Below are 13,968 nucleotides of genomic sequence, written 5' to 3' on the forward strand. Positions count from 1 at the left end.
AAAAACCCTTCTTACTACCTCTTACGGCCACTACTTTCATGGGAATATCAACCTTCTCCTCAAGGCTATGCTAGACTGAACAGAGCCCAGTGGACCAGTGGAAAAGTCAGGCATTGCAGATTCTTCATTATTGTAGATAACCTCTAAAAGCTTTAGTCTGCAGAGAGCCTAAATTACATTTTAAAAAGAATTACCGACCTCTGATGATAATACTCCAGTATCTACAATGAGAGGCTTATAACAATGGACTTTGCTATTCCTGACATAGATCTACCCCTCCCACTAGAACTCTGAATTATTTTGCTGGAGGCTACAACATTCTGAGCAGTTTGTTGGGAGCTGACGGCAGGTGGGGATAAGTCATCCTGTACAAGCTTAGCAGGGCTGAGCCGCTGCAGCTTGTTGGGCTAGCCTTTGATGCAGACTGGTTAGACGGGTTCCAGGTCTACAGAAGAACCGGTTTGACTGGCTTGTTATGCCAACATATTCTGGTTTGATTCCATGTTCCACAGTCTGTAGAAACCTGCCCAGCCAGTTAAATGAAAGGCATATTAGGTTATCCATTGCACACTGTATATAGCTTAGATGCAGCAAAACTCTTCCACATAGCAGTCGTGTCTAGCAAACTCTAGCATGATCCAGAGAGGTGACTTCCAGCTGAGTTACTGTTTAAGTTCATAGCTTCAGGGAAAATCAGCAGTGAAACACCTTCTGCTTTTGACCAAGAGCAGAGGTTTTCCAAAAAACTTAAGGGTAAGTTAATCTTTTTTTTTGTATTTCTCAATTTTCTCTGCACTTTTGGAAGCTTAACTTAAATGATGTTTAAGAAGATAGATATTTTTAAAAATATGATAATACTTGCATGATACCTTTTATGTAAAGTTGGTTAGATGTGGTTTTATAACACTTGCATATATGTTCACTGATTTGTTTGGATAAAGGTTATTTGGTATACTATATACTTTTGCTATACTTTTTGTAAGTTGGGCATGGCTATAGCCATTTTAAAAGCTGAGTTGAATAATTTTGCTAAATATATTTCATCTATTAATGATTCATCTTAAGCCATCTACTTCTGTGATAATATACTATTATGTTTTATAGGCTGTTGCTATATGGTAACAATTTTAAATGGTGAATCTAATTGTGGATGAAATGATAATTGTTTTAAAGTGTAAAAAAATGGTGTTGGCTTCCTTGGTGGTCCTAAGTACCTTAAGAGGAACAATTCACAGAACGAATTGAGGAGTGTGAAAAACAAAGATGTGGAATCTGGTAACTAATTAACTATTGGAGCTCAAAAGCACTTACTGAGCTGAATAGAAAGGAATGAAGATAGATTTTTGTCATGCCTCATTACACTGAAAAACTTTTGGGGTTAAAGAAAAATTGGATCTTCCTTTCCTTTATATTTTAAAATTATTATTTTATATCTTCCATGGATCCAATTAATTTATTTTAGTAGTTTATGTCATTTAAAATGAAAGTTGCCAGTTCCTTTAGATGTATTTTGGCACATCTAACTACCCCCTTAACATTAGATTGAATTTAATACACAAATCTTCTGGGCATTTAATTTAACATAACAGTTGACATATGAATTTGTCTGGAAAATAAAATAATTTTAAAAACAGATTTATACTGAATATTCTATCAAGAGCTATCTGTAGGCCATCTTAATATGACTTTGCCTTGAGCTAAGCAAGACAGATGCATTCTTTTCATTGTCCTTAGAATCCTCACTATGTTATTATGTTCAAACTCAAAGACTCTAAGGGTTCCTTTAGGATGTTAATAAAGAATAAACATTCAGATGAGATTTCATTTTTATTTGCAGGGAAATCCTTTGGATGCTTTTTGATCCTATTCTCCAAGGCAATTCTGCATAAAACTTCTAATTCAGCTAGATTTCTAAAAAGCCATGTAATGTTGAATTTGTAAAAGGAATGTGCTGATTCAGCAAACCAAAATTTATTTTTTTCAACATAAACTGTATTCTGACAATTGAGGGCAAATATGGCTTAAAATTTTCAGTTAGTTGAATTTTTCTCTTTTCAAAAGTTTTCAGGCAAGATATAGGTTTATATCGATAGAGTATACTTTCAATGTTTCTAGTAAATCTATTATATATAGTAATATAAAAATGTTAAAACCATATAGTATTTCAATACAGGGCATACTGTTTAAAACTTAATTTAGGATTGCAATTTATTTATTATTTTTTTATATTTATGGTTTTGAGGAAAGTTATTTAGGAACTAGATGTATCTTTTCATAAAAAACCTACAGGTTTTTTATTTTTTTTAATATTTAAGCCTAACTCTAAGTTTTGGAGAGGGATTCTACCATTTTCATTTAATAGAATTTTCAGTTTCAAATATATGAAAGTCCTATTAAATGACTTTTATGTATTTTCCATAAATTTATTTCTTTAAATATTGATATCTTGTGATGTTTTGATTAAAATTAAGGCTGTAGTGCTGTATCAATCAAATTAGGAGTCTGTGTTTTTGTATGTGTATGTGTTTATGTGTTTGTTTTATACAGCCCTACGTTATCTCAGGGACCAGGTCAAAAACCTTTCTACTCATTTAAAAATCTTTTCATTCTTTAGGCCTAGTTGTGGATGCATTCCTTTGTCTTTATTCCTAGCCACAGTTTCATACAATGACTCTTTTTATCAACAATGCTAGCTTTCTTAACAACAGTAACCTCTTTCCTTCCTGAATAGCTTCATGTGTTTCCTACCAACTAAAGAATCCAACTCCTCATGTTTGGGTTGAATGAAAAGCCCCAAAATGTAGCTAATCACTATTATACAATATAAGTGTAGATTACTTCATTGTCCTGAACACCACCCTATACTAATAGTTTTTTCACTGCCCTTCAGTGACTCTTCTGAACACTACATAAAATCTAAACTGAATTTCCTAAAAGATTTGTAAAACATAAAATTGTGTTATGCTAATGAGTTTTTGCTGAACTACAAAATTATTTGCTTTTATATTTAAACCTATATCATTATTGCTCCCAAACTTTTTTGGCATAGTGGTTGAATTTATGGAGTTGCCATTGGTAATGAAGGTGACTACCATTTCAAACCTTAATCTCCTAATGCCATCATAAAATTTTTGTCAAACTGATAAGAGTGTCTCACATTCCTTCATATTGGCCTCACATTTCTTTATATTTGTGGGCCCTGTTGTCATTTTCTGACTTAATATTGCTTTAAAGTATCTCAACAGTTTATTTTCTTAGAATGGATGTACATATGAATTTTTGTATTATTTTTGTCACTCTTACGTGGATATAGTTCAGGATTTTTCCCAAAAAGCCATTAAAAATTTGGTTAGGACTGGCAGGAAAATTTCCATAAGGTTATGAAGAATTGCAGAATTTAAAAACCATGTTAAAGGTGCTAGAACTTATTATTTAAGGGGTGAATTCTTATTACAGTGCTTTGCACAGAAGTGCTCAAAAATGCTTTAAATGTTTTTAACTTAAGGAATTCCAAGGAAATGTAATTACAGAAAGCTTGAGAACCAAAGGCTCAAAAATTTCAACTGATTTTTAGAATTAAATGTTAATTTTCCTAACCTCCTTATCTTTTCACAGAGAAAATCCTACCTGAGGGATGCTTTTAAATTTGGTATATTTAGTTCAGTCCAAGTAGACTGGAAAACCATCATTTTCATTTGTTTCTTATCTTTACAGGCAAGAGAAAGGATAGTATGTTGAGAGGGTAATATGTTGGCTTTTGAACCAAACTGAAATGGGTTTGAATACTGACTCTGCTACAAACTAGTTTACCCTCGGAATTACTGAATCCTCTGAGTTCTCTTTTCTCCATAAGTGAAGGAAACTAATACTATTCTCTAAGAGCTGTTGAAAGGATTACATGATGTATTGTGTGTAAAACACATAACACAGTTCCTAGAACATAGTAGGTGCAGCAAATGTCAACAGTCTTTCCACACTGTTAATAGAATACATAATAAATTTCAACAAATAGATTCAGTAAGAGAAGCCAAACCTTAACTTAGAATATATATTTTATTTTCACCAGAGACATAAAAATTAAATCAGCAAGCTTGAAAAGCATTAAGATTTAATATTGAAAAATATTTTAACCTTATTAAATTAAAAAAATTAGAAACCCATATAACAATCAAATTAAAGAGTCATGAGGCCATTGTTAAACATATTTTGAGAGCACTATATGAAGGCAATTAAAAGGTGCAAGTAATTTTTAAAAATTCAAATTTTAATCATCTATAGTAAGGAAAGGAACTTTGACATAGATAAATCAAATAATACCTTACCTGTGTCTAGTATCTGAGTTTTTCAAAGGCATTTTATACCTATTATTTTATATGACATCAAATTAGTTGTCCAAGGATTTCTATACGGTCTTAAGATTGTGCTCTATCAGCAATTTAATTATTTCTTTAGAGCTCTAGAATATGTTTTTTCCTCCAAAAAATTCTCTTCCAAATTAAATTTATTGCATTCAATATTATTTTATATTGCATTTCCTAGATAGCGAATGACAGGGAGAATGAGTCCAAAATGTATTGGGTGTAATAAGACAGAACAGAATTTAATATTTTCTAAAAATAACATTAATTAGCCTCAGACTCATTAATTGATCAGGAGATGGAGCTAATGAACAAAGTTCACATGCAAGATATTTATGAAGCATATGTCATTAATCAGAATGGAGTTCAGAATAGTGTGACAAAACATTCTGAGACCCAAGAGCAGGAAATAGGTAATGACTTAATATTAGAACCAAAAACAAGATCCACTTACAACATAAATTGATCTTATTGAGCTCTTGAAATCAAATTTAATTTCCAGAAAGATGTGCAATCTCTGTACAAATAAGCTTTGTGTTGATAATATAATCTGAACTTCCATCCATGGTAAATGAATTTTGTCTTTAGCTTAAATTGAAAAGCTTGTATATAGATGATGATATACCTCAAGACAAAAGTACCACTTACCAATTAACCCCACTAATTATATATTCTTATTAAAACTGTTTTACTAGATATGTAAGCAATTTAATCTTATATGACTACTCATTAAATTAGTATTTAACTTGCATTTATTTTCATAGATTTAGAGTGAATATTACTATAAATAATTGAAAAGAGGGCAGGGAGTAATATACATTTCAAAGGTACTTGTAAATGTTTCTATATAAATACAGCTGCTTCTCAACTTATGATGGGGTCATATCCTAATAACCCCTCAAAAAGTTGAAAGTATCATAAATTGAAAATGCATTTAATACTAATACCACATTGTAGAATATTGGTTACTTACCCTTATAATCACAAGGCTGACTAGAAGCTGCTGCCCAGCCTCACAAGAGTGTAGTACTGCATATTGCTAGGCCCAGAAAAGTCCAAAATTTGAAGTAGTGTTGCTACTGTATGCATATCACTTTCCCACTGTAAAGCCTAAAAAAAAAATCTGAAGTCAAGGATCCTCTGTAGATAGATAATTTGGATAGTTCAGGACTAGCAACCAAACCTGCTATGCATCAAAAAATGAACTGGGAAATAGAGAACATTATGACTCATCATGTTGAAGACATATGGTCTTAAAAGTAATCATAAAACTATTATCTTAGAAGTTATTATTACTGACAAAGTGAAAATATAACTCACAAGTCAAATTTTTAGTTTCAAAGTTCTATTCCCTTGAAAGTCCTTTGCCTACAGTTTCTACAATGATTGATATTAGGAGTGAGAAAATCTTCCTTCCAACACAAAAACACTTTAATAAGTTTCTGAATAAATCTTGAAACATTGAGAAATACAATATCAATAACTTTGCGTAGCTTTCAATGAAATATTTTTGAAGCAATTTAGAGAATTCTGTGGTGAGGTCTTCTATACAAAATTTACATTTAACATACGAGTCCAAATTTGGAAGGTAGGGGTCTCCTAACTAAAAGTAGATGAAATGTAGTCTGAGATGGTAGGATCATTCACTCTTCTGAAGATATTAATATTGTAATCAATTTTCAATAATATAATAAGAACTGAATGGCATTTTAGTGATCTGTTAAATACTGCTCCAGTAACTTTCTAACCAATTGTCTGACAGTGTAAAACAAATATTTGTTGCTCAGAAACAAGTATACTGTTTTTTCACTATAATATAGAATTAACCACTGGAACCTGGCTATAGGCCAGAAACCTATGCACTGGACCTGGAATCTGGCTATCCCATGACCTGGCTACAGGCCATTCATTAAGAAAGTTGTTCAGTCCATTCCGGCATGACATCAGTCTCTTTTCCCACAGTTTTATTTTTTAAGATGTAAAAAGTAAAAAGCATTTACAAAGTAAATGCTCTTTGAGATGAATGATCTTTTCTAGTTCCACCAGTAAGCATACATTAAACACATCTAGCATAAATTAAATGCTCCGCAGTTCCTTGATATAATAAACTATATGTTTAATACTATTGTTAAAGCCAAATAAGCAATATGAAATCAAATTTCTATGAAGGAAGAGCACAATGACTCTGAAATAAAAATTGGGTTATCTGTTTAATCCTACTTCTCAGTCTGTGGCTTTAGCTCAATTTATAAGAACACATGATTAGAGCCCTGGCTGGCATAGCTCAGTGGATGGAGCGCGGGCTGTGAACCAAAGTGTCGCAGGTTCGATTCCCAGTCAGGTTACATGCCTGGGTTGCAGGCCATGACCCCCAGCAACCGCACATTGATGTTTCTCTCTCTGTCTCTTTCTCCCTCCATTCCCTCTCTAAAAATAAAATAAATTAAAAAATCTTTAAAAAAAAAAGAACACATGATTAACAATACCATAATACTAGTTCAGTCCTTATGGAGTCAGTTTTAATTTACCTCATAGACTACACCCAGCAGAATTACTACTATAATAAAGTAGCAATGTTTCCCAAAGTGTAGTCTCTGGTGGACTTTGAGTGATGCCTATTAAAATGGCAGATTGCTAAACTCCATCTACCCACCTTAGAATTTCTGGTGGGTAGATCCTATGAATCTGCATATTTACATGTTTTCTAAATTATGCTGATGTCCAATACAGTTTGAGAAGCAGCAAAAAAAATAATCTTTTGCCTATGAGAGACTGAGCAAGAGAGTATGAGTTCCTTCAAACCCAACCATTATCACTATCAGAAAAATAGCCTCAAATGTGCATGTTCAACCAATCTTGAGTCAGCATTAACATACTTACAAAGTAGTACAGGCAAGTAATCTGACTCCTATCCATGCATATAAATTTTCAAAAATTAAATTTTCCATTAATAACTTAAAAATAATGAAATGGAAATCTCATGTTTAACATTTCTCTCTTAATTTGGGTTCTTCCTGGAAAGTAGATCCTAAATTCTCCAGATTACGTGCAAATTCTTTTTTGGGGAAGTTATCCCAAAGAACAGAAGTGGGGGATTAGGAGAAGGAAACAGGGAGGGGCAAAGGCCGATATGAGAGTGCATTCAGGAGTTCATCCCCTCTGATGGGCAAATGAGGCTCAATCCCAGTACCTTCTTAGGAGCCGTGAATCTGCAGACATACAAGAGGAGCACTTATCCATCAGTTCTGACTTCTATCAGTTAAGGGTTGCTTCATGAGTTGTTCATTTCTCCACACTTTCAGGTTGTGCTTCTAATTCCAAAGGCATCAGGAAAGCCCCCAGGACAAAAGTCCAGGTGAGGGACTGTCAGTTTTCACCTGCATGAATCTGGTTACCACTGCAATGACTGGAGTAAGTAGGGCCCAAAAGGTGTCCAGTTCATCACTATTACAGGACAAATATGATCAAAGTGCCTTTTCCTCGGTTTACTAATATAATTTTAATACATTATATAACTAAAATGGATTTTCTGAGAAATGAGTAAAGCACTTTCAAATGTAAAGTGCGGAACTTTAGCCTATTTACATCTTGATGTATTTGATCCATTCCCACAAAACCTGAGATGCACTGAAATATGATCTTCTGTGAGAAAGGTATTTTCTAATAAACTACATTTCATTTCCTGAATTTGGTTGCCAATTTTTAAAGGGCCAAACAGCAGCAAAATGAACAGTTAGTATATACTCTGAAAATACTTTGTGTCCAGCAGTGATCTAAAGATTTTATTGTTTAAGTTTACATTGGTAAAACTACAGTAAAGCCAGACTGACTATACTGGACCCTTAAGTAACAGTTCCTATTATAATGAAACACAAAATTTTGAATAGTACAAGTTTGTCTTGGACTGTGTCCAAGAGGGTCTGGTTACAAGAAACAATTCATTATAACCTCTAATATGATCCTAGAGCATGGCTCTGAAGAATATATTAGACAAAAGTTCTAGTCTAATAGATTAAGAATAGAAAACTAAACAGCCAGTTATGTGCTTTAGTTAAATAAATACTATATTTGTTTGCATAATGACAGAGCTAGTTTAGCTAAGCAAGAAAGAAATAGGTATAAACAAAAAACAAGTCCGATTATCTTTTCATTTAACTTGAATTGTTAAAATAATTGAGTTTTTAAACAACCCTCTTTCTTAGAAGGAGGTTAAATAAGCTAATGAATTGATAAAGATGAAATAGAGAAATTAGACTGAAGAGGGGCTGGAAATTAAAAGGAAAGAAGTGGGGATACACACTGCTGAACAAAGCCCAATAATAAATACTATTTTCAAAAGAAAGAATAAAATATACTCAGGTCTTCACTAAATCAGCTCAGATCACAATTACCTTGATACCAATATTTCCTTTCTTGGACTTGGAGCTGAGCTGATCTGTGTTAAATCTGTATTAAATAAATGATTTCTTACAACCACCAATTTCTGAAATAAACAAATAAATCAGTTTTTCCTTTCTAAGCAATTTTGCAGTTGGACTAGATGATTTTTAAAAATCCCTTGGAATAAAGTGGAAATAGCAAAATAATAATGCTACCTGCTTCATCTAAACTTAATCATGTGAATCAAGTAAGATCTGTAAAAGCACTTAACAAATTGTAATTTAACCCCTTCTATAATTATAAATGTCTCATAATTTACATGGCAGCAATTCAACAACTTCACTATAATTATATAACTAGCAATTAGAAAGATCTCTATGATTAGCTGTGGCTCTTAAATCTATCTATGATTAACAACAGTTTTTTACTCTGTTTGGGTACATAGATGTAATCATTCAGTCCTATCAACAATCCTGTGAAATACCCAAGATATATATTATTATCTTCATTTCATTGATAAACAACTGAGGCACAGAGCAGTTAAATTACTTGCTCAATAGGATTATAATTAAAAGTGGAATTCATCAAACTACAAATTAAGTGGAACTTCTGCTGACTTTCCAATAGCAACCTATATAATACATTAGTATATACTTATGGTTTCTAGAATTCACGATTCCCCACAGCAGAATCTTTGCACATGCCTTTTGCTTCTACCACTCTGTAGGCAAGGTTCTTCTTCTACCACTCTGTTAATTCCCAGTAGGTATGCTAGTTCAAACTTCTATGAAGTCTTCTTTAAGAAAAATTTCACATATATTATTTCATTCTTACAACAACCTCTTTGGACGTAGTAAGTATGATTATTCTCATATTTCAGTTGGGGAAATAAGACTTATCTATGAAACATGCAGATAATCAGAGATAGGGCCAGAGCTTAAAACCTTGTCCTATCTCCTAGCTCAGGACTTGCCCAATACCATATGGTAGGAATGTGGCTATGTGCCATCATGGATTGTAGAACACAGTCACAATTTTTTAAAGCACTTCCTGCTCTGGTCTCTTCTGAGATTACAACATAATTAATTCAAGGGTTAAAATTAACCCTTTACTCTCTTTACTTTTAAACTGACTGCATAGAAGAGTCCACAACTTGTGGCTAGGAAAGGCTAATATAAAAATGTTTGCTAATTCCATTACAAGTCAATTTATATTCATCTCTCAAATGTCTACACTTACTGTAAGGCAAGTTTAAAAAGCATGTGGGCCCTAATTACTAAGAAATACAATTATTAATGCCAAAAAAATCCAAAAAATGAACTGAGATTAGTCCAATATGCTAGGTAGTTCCCTCCAACACTGACTGAGAGAGCCCAGTTTATTTTTTCTTCTCAATTATGATTTAACATTAGATTGCTATCAAATTTGAAAGTACTTTTATTAAGCCCTGGCTGGGTGGCTCAGTTAGTTGGAGTGTCATCTTATACATCAAAAGGTTGTGGATTTGGTTACAGTTGGGATGTAAACAGGAGGCAACCAATCTATAACTTTCACATCAATTTGTGTCCCCCCCAGCTTCCTCTCTCTCTAATATCAATAACCATATCCTTAGGTGAGGATAAAAAAATTAAAAAGCACATAGTAAGTTTTAAATAGATTTTATGGCTCAAAAATAGTAGGGTGTACTGCAAAGAACATAGATAAAGGATTTATAGTCAGAAGATTGGGTTTGAAGTCAACTCATCTACTAGCTTGTACATATAATGCTAGCCAAACCACCTAATTTCTCAACTTCTGTGGAAAGATGAAAACTGTACTGATTCTACTTTTATGACAGTTATTTTTAGACCCAAAAGAGAAGCAATGTAGGAAAAGCACTTTGTATTTTACCATCGTTAATTGTTCTTGAATCCATTTCCTATCAGTATTAAACAAACCACTTCTAAACTCAGGAATTTCAGAGTACTATCAATAAATCAAATAGTATTATGGCTTATATAATTTGTACCATAATAGTCTCTAAGAAGAGTTTAGATAGGTCTGTACATAGTTGAGAAGGAAATACTCCTGACTAATGAAGGTCATGTAATGACCTTATTTTATTAGTTTATACTTCAAATTCCTTAAGGCTTCTGATCATATGATTTATAACCAAAACCAGGACATTTTTTAGAGTCAACAGGAGCCCTATTAATAATTAGCCAGAACAACAGACATTAACCAGAACTGTTGCTGGTAAGCCAGGGCATATGGTCACTTTATGAAGCATCCTAGATTTGGGAAAAGGAAGTCTATTTATTTCAGTCTTAACATCCATGCAAACATAGGCTGTAAAAACTATAACTAAAAAAGTCCTCTACAAATGCAAATTGTCACCAAGAGTGTGAAGTGAATTAAAGCATAATTTAATTTCACTATATATTTCTAGTAATTCTGATTATAACTTAAATAAAATTGATAAGTATTGGCTGAAACCAAAGTTCTCCTCTAAGAATTTTGGACATAAAACATTTTTGGAATGGTAACTATCAAAGCTACCTTAACCTTAAACTAATATCTGGATTAGGAAAAGCACAAACCCAAATTTTAAACAAAAGTAAGAACAGGAAAAACTGCAGGGGTGGTGGGAAAGTCAGTGAGCTGTTTGAAGACATATCATATCTGTAATTTGTGAGACATGAATACATTAAATATTACAACTATTTGCTAGCAGTGAATAAATTTATCAATTCACAGATGGGAAAATTACCATTTAAGATGTGAATCATTATTTTCCTAAAAGTGGGCAAAGCAATTCATATTAAACATGTTTGCTCTTGTGAACCTATTAAGGAATGCTTTAATTAATAGACTGCAGGTGGCTGTTCCTATAGTTAACCTTCATAATATTTTCCATTTACATTATTGTAAATAAATATTGTTCTCACAACTTCAATCATGGTAGCATTATATAAATGTACATAGGACAATGCAGTACAGTACTATATTTACTGGATAAAAAAGTAAAGATTAGTTTTTCAAGATTACCAGAATAAAATCTACTTTTCTACCCTAAGGTCTTAGTGATCACTGTCAAATTCTTTTATCATCACTGAATCAGCCAAACTCGGAGGTTCTTAAAAATGCCAGTGTTAACAGTCAGTGTTAAGTTCAGGCCAATCTTATAAACGCCAGGGCTAACTAACAAAAGTCCTGGGCTTCATAAACCTATCTGCATAGGTATCAAATATTACCCAAGCAGCCACTGTATTATAAATGAAAGAAAAAGATGACACTTTCCATTGATAACAAATCATCTTGCAATAACAGATCAACATTTTTAAAAAAATTTTAATTGTTCACAGATCAACATTCTTGATCAGTTCATCATTGTTTAAACCTAGGCAACTACATAATTTTATAGTATACTGTACTATCTTCACCAAATAAAAAGAGATGGTCCCTAAATTGGGAAACATACATATCTAGTAAAATCTTGCCTATTAGTGATATGAAATGAAGTAGTTAAATGAATATTTAATGAAACAAAACTACTTGAATAGTTTATAAAAAGAAATGAAGAAGGTATATGTAGCCATAGTGAAAATCAAAATAAATCTACTTTATCTAAGTTGGAAATTGGCCAGACTACATGAGGCTAATTTTTCTAACTGGAAACCCATGTATAATCTTTAATGTGTATGTGGCACTTTAATGGCCACCTAAAACTGTCAAAATAAAAAGTTTGATACTGACACCCTTCATGAATGTTAAATATATCTTTTAAAACAACTATTAAAATAATGCTCAACCTAACTGGATCTTGGCAGCATCAACTCGAATCATAGACAAAACGTTTTGGCACTTGGGGCAAGATTACTAATTGATGTACATACCTATCCCCAAACAACACTTGGTAATTACTGTAAGCAAGTTTCAAACAATTACAGCAAGTGTTCTAGTTGACACTCGCATAATTTTCTTTTGTTTTAAAGTCTTATCTCTCAAACAGCCTTTTGTCTTATTCTTAAAATAGCTCTGTTATTCTTAAAATAGCTCACTGGTGTGTTCATTTTAGAAATGCTGAGCAGTATTATGTAAATATTCATAATGGGTTTAATCACTTACTTTTAAATTTTGCCTAAAGATACAGGCCCTCAATGGTGGGGGAAGAGGGGAATGGGATGATGTTGGATTGGGAGCAAGATGGAAATTTGTGCTATTTCAGCACAAATAGCAGAAATAGCCTTAGACTAGGAATCAGATATTGTTGTCTCAGTCTCTCAACTCGATCCTGGTTCTTCAGATAAATCACATAACTCATTTGTTCATTACATGTGCTAGGTCTTACATGGTCTAATACAGTAGCCACTAGCCACATGTGGCTTTGAGCACTTGAAATGCAGCCAATCCAAATTGAGATGTACTATAAATATAATATACACATCAAATTTTTTAGAATAGCATGAAGGAAAAGAATGTAGAAAGTTTCATTAATAAATTTTTATACTGATTACATGTTGAAATATTTTATTTTTTAAAGATTTTATTTATTTCAGAGAGAGAGGAAGGAAGAAAGAGAGGGAGAGAAACATCAATGTGTGTGAGAAGCATCAATTGACTGCCCGTAGCACACGCCCAACTGGGGACCTGATCCGCAACCCATTCATGTGCCCTGACAGAGAATTGAACCAATGATCTTTTGGTTCACAGGCCAGTGCTCAATCCACCGAGCCACAACAGCTAGAGCTGAAATAATATTTTAGATAAAACTTACTTATGTTTTGATTTTAGAAAGAGAGAAGAAGGGAGAAAGAGAGAGAAAGAAACATCAATTTTTTGTCCACTTATTTCTGCATTCATTGGCTGATTCTTGTATGTGTCCTGACCAAGGATCAAACCCACAACCCTGGCATATAGGAACAATCCTTTAACCAACTAAGCTACCAGGCCAGGGTCATTTCAGATATTTAATTAAATAAAATATATTAATTTCACCTGTTTCTTTATACTTTTCAAAATGTGGCTACTAGAAACTTTTAAATTATATATATGGCTCTATTGTGTAGTACTATGCTAAGACTCTTGTAAGAACTAGGAATTCTGAGGAGAATCTCTGCTGTCAAATAACCACCCACAGCCTAGTTGGAAAAGATATGAAAATAATTACAGTATAATGGTGTTAAATAAAGTGATAAAGATATATAAAGGGGTATGGGAGAATAAGGAAAGCTATTTTTGGAAGGAGGTA

General features: G+C 32.8%; 1 protein-coding gene across 2 annotated transcripts in view; it reads left to right on the forward strand.

Annotated features, from left to right (window-relative positions):
* The first annotated feature begins 610 nt into the window (after positions 1-610).
* Positions 611-13,968, forward strand: part of RBBP8 (RB binding protein 8, endonuclease) — a 102,478-nt gene continuing 89,120 nt past the window's right edge. For both annotated transcript variants that reach the window (XM_045850021.1, XM_045850029.1), the window contains exon 1: positions 611-753. The gene's annotated coding sequence lies outside the window, so the exon portion shown is untranslated. The remainder of the gene's footprint in view (positions 754-13,968) is intronic.

This window comes from Phyllostomus hastatus, unplaced genomic scaffold (genome assembly GCF_019186645.2).
Source record: "Phyllostomus hastatus isolate PE091 unplaced genomic scaffold, TTU_PhHast_1.1 phas_contig_80, whole genome shotgun sequence".
In the NCBI taxonomy this organism is placed as follows: Eukaryota; Metazoa; Chordata; class Mammalia; order Chiroptera; family Phyllostomidae; genus Phyllostomus; species Phyllostomus hastatus.